We start from the raw sequence: 9486 nt of genomic DNA, 5'->3' as shown, positions 1-9486 counted from the left end.
TTCTACTGTAGTGCCCAGGAGGACTGTCTACACATGAAATGGGGCTCTTGCCTTGAGTTCTGGCATCTTGTTCAGGAAAGGTGATTTCTCAGCCAATGAGAGAGGCTAAATTAATTTTTTCTCAGAGAACAATGAAAAGAGCCATACAAACTGTCAGGGCAGAGGTTGATAACAGGGTTGACACACAGCAACTGCTAACAGAGCGGAGAAAGTCAGTCTAAGGGTCATAGTGTCCCTGAAATTATATCAGTGAGGTGGAGGTGTGTATAGTGAGTGGTAGATGTCTGAAAGGTGTGTTATTCTCACAGTATACAGTGACATTCCTACCCTGCTGTCAGCATGGGGCCTTGCGTGTTCTAAAACCATGTTCTAAGAAATGTTAGAACATGTAGTGCTTAGTTCTTCATTCTAGACAAGTTTTGAACATGCAAAAGCAAGGCTCAGTAGACTAGAACTTGTGAAATCAAGGGGAAACCTAAATGTACCCTCCAGATTCCCTTGTTTTAAAAGACTTCATTGATAGACCAACCAAATAGGGACTCATGTGTCCTAGGTTGGCCTTCAACTTCCTGGGTAGCTGATAATGATTCTTCTACTTGCCAAGACCTGGGATCACAGGCCTGTGCCACCACCCTCGGTCTATGCTGTGCTGGGGATAGATCCTGGGCTCCATGCATGCTAGGCAAGCGATTTGCCCACTGAGGTACATCCTAACCTCTTCTTTGACTTTAAAGGTCACTAGTTTTGGAAATCACTTAGTTGAATAGTAGATTCTCCTACTAACTTTGCTATTAAGGCCAGAAAGCCAGTGAGGATGGGGGCTCTGGCTGACACAGACCATCCAGACTAAGAGGCGCAGGGAAGACAGAAGTTAGCCACTTTACCCTAGATGAAGGAAGACTGTGGGACATAGAGCAGAGCCACTTCCCCCTGGGGGACAGGAAGGAGATCTACAGGGTCTAAAGGAATCTAAAGGGTTATCTACAGCAATATTAGCAGGAAACTAATAATGTAATATCTAAAAGAGGCAAAAACTAACAAGTAACTTTCTGGATGATTTCATAATTGCTAATAATGATTCCATAGAAATTCTAAATTTATACAAGTATTTTTGAGCGCTCTATATTATGAAAACTGCAACCAGAGTTCTATAAACCTTCCTGCGTCATGGAATAATCACATCAGGATGAGGAAGTGGGTTTTCAATAATTTTATGACCAAGAAAAACATTCCTTCTAGGTAAACTGTCAAATCATTATCTGATAACTAATGGTCACAAACTGGAAATGCACAATTTATTGTATGTAGAAGGTCAAAATAAAACGTTGGCATGATTTACTATACAAAACTTTTATGAGGCACAAGGTAGATGCTTTGCCTTTTGACAGAAATCTGCTGAACTGTAACATAATAATTATCGGTTTAAACTTTTAATGAACATAAAGACTTAAGATAGATAAAGAGTGTTCAGTTAGGTACATGGAAACACAGGTAGACATTTTTCCCCCTCCACATACGTTTGTATACAATTTATAATTTGATTCTATGTTTTAAACCTGCTATGATACAAACCTTTAGAAAAATGATGCTTGGAATAATTACCTTAGGGATATAAATGCCTGATTATTTATCCTGACAACGTATACACACACACACACACACACACACACACACACACAAGAATAGGAAACAGTCCCCCTTTTTCTTTCTTTCAGCAATAAAGATAGGAGCCTCTTTCAAAGTGAGTTTTTTTTTTATGACTTTTTTCCTTACTTACAAGGAGTTAATGAACTCCAAAGAAGAAAGTGCCAGAGTAGTCTTCCTCTCCCCTTTATCACCAGAAGTCAGTGGTTTCTGGCTATAGAATAGCAAAGAGTTAGGAAAGTTTAACACTACAAAATGTAAGGAACATTTTAGCCCTTGTGAAACTTAGTTTTGCCCTTTCAATCACTAATACTCCCTACCCTTTATCTCTGCTTCCCAGAGAGAAGAGATACCAGGCAGGCTCTCTGCAGATTGCTGTGCATGCACCTCGGCATACTCATGGAGGTCAGTTCTCCTCTGCCACAGACAGGATAGAATTCCTGTCTGTCATCAGGCTTGGCAGCCTTTCCAACTGAACCCTCTCACCTGCCCACAGTTGGAGGATTTCTTAGAGGTTTCTCCTACTTACAATTCAATTGTACCAAGTTATATTACACACAGGAATATGTAAAGGGCTGGGCGGTGGTGGCTCACACCATCTGTTATCCTAGCACTGGGGAGCCAGAAGCAGGCAGATCCCTGAGTCCAGTCTATCTTGGTCTACAGAGCAAGTTCCAGGGAAGCCAGGGCTACACAGAGAAAAAAAAATCCAAAACCAAAACCAAATCTGAAACAAACAAGAATATGTATAAGGTATGATCACACACCCACCTACATACGCACGCATACACACACGCAAGTTTACAAGGGCAAAGGCCAAGCGTGTTTCTCTCATTCAGGAGGGGTTTTAGAGAGCCTTCAGGAACCTGAAACATGTGCTGTGATATTTTTTTCCGGAGCCCGGTCTCTCCTCTTATCTAGTTAGTGTGGCTACCCTCACTCAGCCTTAAGCCCTTTAATCTGACTCAGTGTTTTTCAACACGTTCTTTTAGTTCAAGCATTTAAAATCTTTACCCTCAATTCCACCTCTCTCTTTCTCTCTGTCCCCCTCCCTATGGGGTGCGTGTGTGTGCTTGTTTGTTTGTGTGTGCATGTATTGCATAAGTGTGCCTAAATACTCCTACATGTACGTGTGTGCAGAGGCCAGAAGAGGATTGTTCTGCTCTTTCACTCCCGGCCACATTTCCTAGAAACAGGATTACTTACAGAAGTTCAAGCCACGTTGGCAGTCAGCAAGACTGAACCTTTTTCCTTCCACTCACCCCCATGATGGTGTAGAGGCTACAAGAACGCACAACCACACCTAGGCATTTTTTTTTTCTTTTTCTTTTCTTATGTACTCCTGGCTGTCATAGAATTCACTTTGTAGATCAGGCTGGCTTCAAACTCACAGAGATCTCTCTGCCTTTTCCTGCCAAGTGCTGGGATTAAAGGCACACACCACCACTGCCTTGCCTACACCTAGATTTTCATGTGGGTGCTGGGGATTCAAACTGGAGTCCCCATGTTCACACAAAGACCACTCTTATGCTTTGCCCATTCACCACCCCCCACCACTAAGTATATATTTGGTATGTGTGTGTTTATATGTGTGTGCATCTCTCTCTTTCTCTCTCTCTCTCTCTCTCTCTCTCTCTCTCTCTCTCTCCCTCCTCCCCCCACCCCGTGTGTGTGAAGGCCAGAGGTTGACACCTATACCTTTCCATCTTATTTTTTAAGTCAAGCTCTCTCACTGACCGACGTGCTCTGCCTCGTGGCTAGTCTGACTGGCGAGTGAACCCCTAGGCGTCCTCCTGTATTTTCCTCTTCATGCTGGCACTGTAGGCTTGCACTGCCATGGTTAGCTCTTTATGTAGACATGGGGGATCTGAACTCAGGCCCTCACGCTTTCAAGGTAAGCACTTTACCAATGGAGGCATTCATGTCCTTACCCATCTGAGGGGCTGGAGAGATGGCTCAGTGGTTAAGAGCACTGACTGCTCTTCCAAAGGTCCTGAGTTCAATTCCCAGCAACTACATGGTGGCTCACAACCATCTGCCATGGGCATCTGGTGCCCTCTTCTGGTGTGTCTGAAGACAGCTACAGTGGACTCAAAAAAGAATGATAGGTTAAAGAAATGTGATATTAATAACTCTTTTCTGAAATAAGCATATAAAGCAATATGGTTGGCTATGGCATTTAATCACGGGGACTTGCCTCTGTTGATCCCTCGCTATTTCTCTCCAGTCCCCAGCCCCTCCCATGCTCTGGAGTTGCCTTTGTCCCTTCCTGTCACTGCATTCTCTCACCTCTCTTTTCTCTTCTCAAAACCTCTTTCTACTCTTGCGGTCTGTTTTCTAGCTTCACGACCTGCACCCACACTCATATCCATACAGATATACACACGTAAAAGCAGACAGCAGGGATCGAGTGTAAGAGATAGCAGGGTGTTGTCTTTGAGTTCGAGCGATTTTGCTTCATCGAAGACGTTCCAGATTTTTGTGTGAGGACAGGAGAAGGGCTCGAGGGAGTGTTTTCTACGGCTGGGCCTGGGACAGTTGTCTCCAGTTCTGTATGTCGATATTTCTACTGGTTCTGCCTCTTGACGTTTGCTGACTGATGCTCTATACTTTTCCCTCCACGTGTCAACCACTCTCCCTAAGTGAAAAATAACCCCCAGTATGAAAAAGAAAGAGAAGCAGAGAAGATCCCTCCATCCATCTTTTCCATTAATTAATTTATTCACTTTACACCCCCAAGTGCAGCTCCCCTCTCCTCCTATTCCCACCTTCACAAACCCCTCCCCCTCCTCTCCCCTTTTCCTTTGAGAAGGGGGAGGCCCCTCTGGGTACCAAGTCACCTTGGCACATTAAATCACCGTAGGACAGGCACTTCCTCTCCCATTGAAACCAGACAAGGCAGTTAGGGAAACAAGATCCATAGACAGGCAACAGAGTTAGGGACAGCCCTGGTTGTTGGGGAACCTACATGAAGACCAAACTGCACATCTGTTATATATGTGGGGTGGGAGCTAAGTCCAGCCCAACTCTTTTGTTTGGTGGTTCAGTTTCTGGGAACCCCCAAGGGTCCAGGTTAGTTGACTCTGTTGGTCTTCTTGTGGAGTTCTTACTCTCTCTGTGTATTCAGTCCTTCCTCCAACTCTTCCATAAGGCTTCTTATAATGTTTAGCTGAGGGTTTATTTTTGAGGGGGGAGGGGCGGGATTGTGGAGATTCTAGGCCAGTGATTCTCAACCTTCCTAATTCGGCAACTCTTTAATACAGTTTGACAGCTTCTCATGTTGTGGTGGTTCCCCCAACCAAACAATTATTTTTGTTGCTACTTTGTACCCCCATGAAAAGATTCCCAACCCACGGGTTGAGAACCCCTGTTCTAGGCTGTTGCATTTCTTCCCACTTCCTAACCTTGGGTGATGCTGCTCCCTGAGTACCCGGCTACCCAGGTCCTGGCACACATCACTAACATCTGGCCACGGGGGAAGGCTGGCCTCATCGGGTGGGAAGAAAAGGGACAGAGAGGACATTGTTGGTGGCATAAAGCGGTATAGTGAGTGCTTCCTGGCACCAAGCCTAAGAAAGTCACTGTGAAAGAGAAGTTTGTCTCGGTGTTTCAACATCTATAGCAGCTTAGAGATAAATAGTCAGAATGTCCCTCCCCCCAGGCCTCAGTTCCAACTGCCGCCTCCTCGTCTGGTACCCACACTGACCTGGGCTGCGGACATTTATAAACAGAGCTATTGAAGAATCAGGAGAAATTCATGCATCACTGAAAAACGTTCTTATTGCCGGGGCCCTGGACATCTCCCCACGTTCTACTCTCCCCTCCAGTGCAGACATTTAAGCTCTCTGGCTGGACCATCTGTGTAGCCCCAAATAGTGGGGTTACAGCTCTTGGTTTCCAAGAGGTAACTTAGCATGAGCAGAGATGTGGATGTACTTGACCCTCCAAAGAAGTGGCCTAGCGAGTGGGGAAAACATGGTTCTTGAATCTTTCTTTGTTTCTGTTTTACCTCTTGTTCACTGTTTTCATGACTTCTTCACTTTTTAGTAGCTTTTTAACATCTTCGTATCTTAGTTTTCTATAATCTGAGGGTGTTGGCATTAAGGACCACTTTCTAGGCTTGGAGTGAGGGTCAAATGAGGTCACATTTGTGACTGCTTAGACTGGTATATAGTAAATACATCTTACAACCAGTTCCTCATCAAACTCCCCACTTCCTTGTGATTTCTTTGCCCTTCCCGCCTCATCTTTCCTCTCCCTCCTTCCCTTTCCTTCTCCCCTCCCCTCCCCTCCCCTCCTGTCCTTTCTTTTCCTCCCCTTCTTTTTGTTTTTGACTGCTTCCTGCCTATACTTTCCAAATTCTGGGATTATGTACAAGAACACACTTGACTTAAACTTTCTTCTCATTCATTCATTCATTCATTCATGAGTGTGTGTGTGTGTGTGTGTGTGTGTGTGTATACCTGTGAGTGCTCAGAGAACAACTTTCAGCAGTCAGTTCTCTCCTTTCCACCCGTGCAATTTACAGTCATCAAGACTTAGTTACTTTAAACTCACTAACATTACTTATTATAGGGAAAAACAGCCAATCCTACAGGAGATGGAGAAATAAATACGGATACAGCAATGAAATCAGTCTATAGTTTATCCTTCTCAGTCTGTGGCCATTCAAAGAGACGGTGAGCAATGGAAGACATGAGTGACATGTCAGCGTGAGCTAACACCTGGTGCTCATTTACACATGTGCGCATGTATGCATGCACCTTTGAGAGAATGTAGTGCAATGACATTACTTCTCAGGGTATCTTCCTCTGAATGGCTGCCCCAGTGACAATGAACATAATCAGAACTTATGATTGATATTTCTTGAGCATTCATCAAAGGGTCTGACCAAGTTGCAATAAGAATTGACTATATATTTATTTTGCACGTATGGGACAATATAGTCTCACCAGATTTAGGAAATGTTTGTGATTCAAAGATATTCTCAAGCCAGGCCTGGTGGCTCAGGCCTGTAATACCAGTACTTGGGAGGCAGAGGCAGGCGAGTCAGTTCTGTGAGCGTGAAGCCAGCCCAAACTCCAGGAGCAAAGTTGGAGGCTAGGAAGGTGGCCTCTTGCCTTGCAAGCATGAGTGTTGAGGGGTTGATCTCCAGAACTCACATTAAAAAACCACAACAAACAAATAAAGAAACAAACCAAAACAAAAAACAAATAAAAAACAAAACAAAGTGCCCAAACACAACCAAAGCAAAAAACCTGGGCATGAAACTTGCACAAGCTCAAGCCACGTGGGGTCCCAGTCCCAAGAGGGGGGCGTGCACATGGGCTTATTCCCCTAAGAATCTGTCAGCTACAGAAAAATTAGTTTTCTTTAATGGCGTCTCACTGACTATATTAACCATACTTCAGGATAGACCTCATACTCGGAAGTAATTGACCAACAAAATTCCTGTTTTTAACATTTTGTCCTATGGCTGTGCTTTTGTGTTTTTATTCTGAGAGAGAAAGAGAGAGAGAGAGAGAGAGAGAGAGAGAGAGAGAGAGAGAGAGAGAGAGAGAGAGAGAGAGAGAAAGGAGAGGGGAGAGGAGTTAGGGAATGAATATGTGACCAGGGTGTATTGTATGCTCTTTTTTCAATTAAAAAGCAAAATAAGTAAATCTTTGGAATTAAATTTATTTATTTATTTATTTAGGGAAAAGATTTCTCTGTGTAGTACTGGCTGTTCTGGAACTGGCTCTGTAGATTAGGTGAGATTCAACTGCCTCTATCTCCTGAGTGCTGGGATTAAAGGCATGAGCCACTACACCTGGCTAAAATAAACGAATGCTTTAAAAAGAAAAGACCTGAGCCTGTTTTTAATCCCAGTATTGGGGAGGCAGAGATAACAACCATGACAAAATAAAATAAGACAGAGCAGAAAGCATCACATTGAGACTGGACAAAGGCAGTCCAACAGAAGGAAAAGAGCCCCCAGGCAGGCACAAAGATGGAGACCTTGTTCACATCCTCGGCAATATGCCTTCCAACACACACAGGGATACTCTTATGTGAATAAACTTAATTTTTGGGGTATTTTGTTTTGAATGAGTGAGTCTATTAAGCACATGGTTTGTTATACTTTCAGTTTTGAATGAGTTTATTAAGCGCAAGGCAAAATAAAGGAATGTATAAAGAGTGATTGGTTGACAGAGATGGATCTCATTCTATTGGGGCTTACAGACATCTAGCAGGAAATAACTAGGGAGAGGCAGTCAGACGGGGTTTCCCACAGAGAAATTCCTGGGCAGAGCAGGGTGTCCCCTCCAGTGAACCCTTTAAGTAAAAACAAAAACAAGAAAACAAACAAACAAACAAAAAACATCAACTGGGTAAAGCTGGGAGTGGGAGGGGTGGTCGTTCCCAGGAAAGAGTGCTCCAATTGGTTGTTTGATGCCAAATGGTCAACCCTGACAATATACATACAAATAACTTTATATGGACTCAGTAGTTCCATTTAACACCACACACACACACACACACACACACACACACACACACACACACAGAGGCATGCGATAACAATTGGTTAAAAAAGAAAACAATCCAGGAATTTGAAGATCAGGGAGGGGAGTATGAGACAGTTGGGGGGAAGAGAAAAAGAAGGGCAAAAATGTAATTAAAATACTATCTCCAAAGGAAAAACTAAACGAGGGAAAATAACAAAGGACAGACAGAGGAGGCCTCATCAACTTGGATGCTCTGGAGAGCCAAGAGAAACTGACTGGGAATTCGGAGCAGTCAGCTGGAGTTCCCCGCTGAGTTCAGCTGAGCTTCCTGTCCTCTGCTGAGCTCCCCAAGGCTGCGTTTCCTGCCCTTCTCCCACTCCAGGTAGTTTTTTTATTACGGGCCAAACAACGCAGGACACAGGCGACAGTTTCTGCTCCATCTTCTCACAGCTTGTTTTCCTTCTAGCTGTTTTCAGGGATACAATGTTTTTATCCCTTGGCTGTTTGCTGTTCCCTTTCCTTGGTGTCACAGTCTGGGAGGCAGCTCATCCCTAAGACAAGGGGCCTTAGAGGATCGATCCTCTGAGACAAACGTGTTTGGGTCTGAAATGGGAGAGTACAGCCCTACTTCCAGAGGCAGCTTCTCAGTGAGCTCAATCATCCCAAGACAATTAACCAATAGAACGGACAAAATAAACCCCCATTTCCTTTCAGATGATCTCAAAGCCTCCATTCACTGAGAGAACACGTCCCGTGACCCCCACACCACTGTCACTCTCCAGAGATCGTGCTTCGAGGGCAGGGTCGCCTGGTCCTTCAGTTGGAATTCTTTTATGCTGCAGCAAGCTTGCCAGGAATGAAAAGGGTGGGTGGCTGCAGGAGGCAGGGCCATGACCAGCTCCTAAACCCTGCAGGCTCTAGTGTGAGGATTCCTTTTGGCTTCTTTCCTCTGTGGTTGATGCTTCTGCTTGGAGCTGCCAGGCAAGTGCAGGTAAATTCACGGGCAGAGGGCAACTGCGGCCGAAGAGGTGTCTGTGGGTGAATGCATTCATTATTACACAGAGAGAGCTTTGATATTGATGTAAGAGCTACAAGCCAGGGACACGGTCCAGGATCCTGGGTCTCTGCTGATGCTGGTTTTGCTACTTCATAGCTGGACTTTGAAGAGAAGCATCCAGAATGCTTTCCGGGCCAGGTAGAGGAATGTGGGCGAGATGAGTTTAGGTTTGCTCTGTCAAGTTCCTCCTTCCTCATGGCTGCTTTTCTCTGCCTCTCCTTAACTTTCTGGGATGGATTCAGCCGCTGATGTAGTTCTGACATGCCACGCTCCCTCACTCCCCTCAAAAAAAGTATG

The 9486-nt window shown here is 44.6% G+C and overlaps 1 protein-coding gene across 1 annotated transcript in view; it reads left to right on the top strand.

The window, feature by feature from the left end:
- The first annotated feature begins 9106 nt into the window (after nucleotides 1-9106).
- The window catches only part of GJC3 (gap junction protein gamma 3), a 10887-nt gene continuing 10507 nt past the window's right edge, over nucleotides 9107-9486 (top strand). Inside the window, exon 1 of the mRNA XM_080941198.1 lies at nucleotides 9107-9123. The gene's annotated coding sequence lies outside the window, so the exon portion shown is untranslated. The remainder of the gene's footprint in view (nucleotides 9124-9486) is intronic.

This window comes from Micromys minutus (assembly GCF_963924665.1).
Source record: "Micromys minutus genome assembly, chromosome: 29".
Lineage (NCBI taxonomy): Eukaryota > Metazoa > Chordata > Mammalia > Rodentia > Muridae > Micromys > Micromys minutus.
The sequence above is the reverse complement of the archived record's forward strand: the minus strand, read 5'-3'. Positions and strand labels throughout refer to the sequence as shown.